Source organism: Spinacia oleracea, chromosome 2 (genome assembly GCF_020520425.1).
Source record: "Spinacia oleracea cultivar Varoflay chromosome 2, BTI_SOV_V1, whole genome shotgun sequence".
NCBI classification, from domain to species: Eukaryota; Viridiplantae; Streptophyta; class Magnoliopsida; order Caryophyllales; family Amaranthaceae; genus Spinacia; species Spinacia oleracea.
In genome coordinates, this window is record NC_079488.1 from 88,856,445 (window position 1) to 88,859,504 (window position 3,060).

General features: G+C 43.3%; 1 non-coding gene across 1 annotated transcript; it reads left to right on the forward strand.

The window, feature by feature from the left end:
* The first annotated feature begins 850 nt into the window (after positions 1-850).
* Positions 851-957, forward strand: LOC130468248 (small nucleolar RNA R71). The gene has a single exon (XR_008928666.1). It is a non-coding gene; the product is annotated as a small nucleolar RNA R71 (small nucleolar RNA).
* The last annotated feature ends 2,103 nt before the right edge of the window (positions 958-3,060 follow it).

Sequence of the window (3,060 nt, forward strand, 5' to 3'; positions counted from 1 at the left end):
AGGTGGCCCATCATATTCATATCCACTCCGCAGAGTGACAGCATTTACAGACTCTCTGGTCACAGGCTGTGAAGGGAGTTGACCTTTGGGTCTCTCTGCAAGAGCGGTAGCCATTTGTGCCAACTGTTTATCCATGATCTTGTTATGAGTAGTGAGGGCATCGATTTTGGCATCCTTTTCGCTTAGAGATCTCTGCAATTCCAACATCATATTCCTCATCTCTACAAGCATGGGATCAGGTTGTGTGGGTTGAGGTTGTGGTGGTAAGCCAGGTGATCCACTAGGTTGCGAGTTGTAGTTACTCCGCGGTTGGTAGGGTTGTTGTGGTGGTGGAGGGTGTTGAATCTGGTGGGGGTTCTGAACATTAGTACTCCTATATGATAATAGGGGGTTGTTTTTATACCCCTCATTGTATGAGTTGGAATACGGATTGTTCTGCTTGTAGGACTGGAATGCATTGCATTGTTCGATGGAGCTCTGGCATACCTGTGCATAATGGCCTTGCATCCCACAACTATTACAGACATTAGCAGATTAGGCACTCATTGCAGCGACACTAGCATGTTGGGTGGATTGGGAAGATGCGATCTGTATATTGTCGAGCTTGTGATGTAGGGCAGTTAGCTGAGCAGTAAGCTGTTCAATAGAATTCATCTCATGCTTAACACCTCGGTCGGCAAAACCTCTAGGATTCCCATATTGGGCACTATGGATGGCCATCTCCTCAATCACCTCCAAAGCTCTAGGCACCTCCAGTTGCATAAATCTCCCACTGGCAGCTGAATCCAAAAGACACCTAGACTCATTACCCAGACCATTGTAAAACTGCTGAACCAGGAACCAGTCATCCAAACCATGGTGTGGGCACTCTCTTTGCAAGTCCTTGAATCTCTCCCAGACTTCGAACAAACTCTCATCTACTTGTTGAGAGATACCTAATATCTGACCCCTCAGACGAGCTGTCTTCTCAGGTGGGAAATATTTAACATAGAATGCAAGGGCCAAAGAATTCCAATCGGTGATTTTCATAGCTGCGCGGTTGAGCCTGTTAATCCATAGCTTGGCCTTCCCACTCAATGAAAATGGAAAGAGTATCTCCATAGTCTGCTCCGGTGTTAAATTCTTCTGCTTAATGGTGGCACAATATTGAATGAAAGACTGAATGTGGAGATTGGGATCTTCACGCTTTTCCCCACCGAATTGGTGTCTCTCGATCATGTTTATCAGCTGGGGTTCAATCTTGAAATTCTCGACCGCAATGGAAGGCATGATTGCCTTGGGAAGCATAGACAGACTTGGTTTAGAATAGTCTGTAAGCCTTGGCACATGTGGGGGTGGTGGTGCTTGGTCACCCATCTCTGAATCTGTATGGAATAGATTGCTAATCCGATAGTCGGATTCAGAGTCAGAATAGTCTCTCAACTGTTCAACGAATCTACGCCGTCTACGAAAGGTCCGTTCAGGTTCAGGATCGAACGAAGTCAGATCGCTGGTATGGACAGTCCTGGGCATAAACAAGCAAGAGCTAGAAAACAGTCGTGAGATCCGGTCTCAAGGAACGGGAGTCCCTTGAGAAGTGACAAACAATAATCTAGAAAAACAATTAATAACAGAAAATAAAACCGTTTCCCCGGCAACGGCGCCAAAATTTGACAGGCTAAATCGCACTCCTATCAAAGATAAGCCTAACGTTCACCAACTAAAAATATAGCAAGGGAAGCAGGGATCGTATCCACAGGGAAACAATGTTCTTTCTACTATTAATTAACTAATCTAGACTACTGGTAACAAAGAATTGGATTGGTTTGTATATTAAGCTAAGGCAAATAATCAAACTGGAATATAACAATATTAAGGGAATCTAGGGCAGCGGTTCACCATAAATGCAGACCGGGATTGGACAACGGACAATAACAATTAATTAACAATCATAACTAGGAAAACATGCATCTCTCGAATCTTATGAATTCCTTAGGATAGAACAACTAGCGGGCTCTCGCTACGTACTAGAAATAATTCCTATCTAATAGCTACAGACCAAAAACATCAGATTTATACCTCTCGGCGCATAATCTAAGGTCAATCAAACTCAAATCAAAATAGTCCGGCCGAACAGAATTGACGAGCAATAATAATAAGCTATAGAAATTATAATCAATCAATCAAATAATCAAGTCCACATATAATCCCAATCATGCATTCATGGATCCCCTAAACCCTAGAAATTAAACTACTCACTCATGATAACTAATAACAAAGCGATTAACATAATGGAAAACATGATCAAAGCAATAGAATAAATTAAAGTAAGAAGCAATACCTAATTCTCCAACAATGGAAATTGAAAGCTTGTGTTTTTATATAAATCGAACTAAGTGTTTGAATTAATGTAGAGAGGAAATAAAACTTAGAAAAATAAACTAAGGGTTTTGTGCTGGAAAATAAGATGTCCCTAAAAAATAAAACAAGTTTGCTTATATAGTTTTGCCAAAATAAGGCCTAAAAACGGAATTAAAAACGCGAAAAACTGCTGGAGGTTGGCGTCGCCCGATCGGGCGACGCTTCGCCCGATCGGGCGAATCACTCGATAGTCGGCCCGATCGGGCCAAAATCCGCCCGATCGGGCGGATTACGAAATCTCCACAAAGCCTCCCGATTGACCGCCCGATCCGGATCGGGCGAGCTGCGCCCGATCGGGCGCGCGTTGATGAACTTGGCTTGCTTATAATTTCGCCCGATGGTTGCATTTCGCCCTCAGCTTCCAGGGCGATTTGCAATCTTCAATGTATCTCGCCCGTATCACCAAGTCTAACTCCCGGGGCTCAACCATAAGCATCTAAGGCTCCCGAAAGTCGACGATGGAAGTCCCGAACTTCTCGGACTCATATAGTGGCCTTGATCAACAATGAAACGGGTCTAAAACGACCAATTTCTCATAATCAAACCTGAAACTCAAGGCACACTCAATAACACACATTAGTACTAGAAACGGCTCCTAAGAGCACGTTTGATACATAAAAGTACTAAGGGACGGGGGTAAAAACTCTATATAAAACGCAT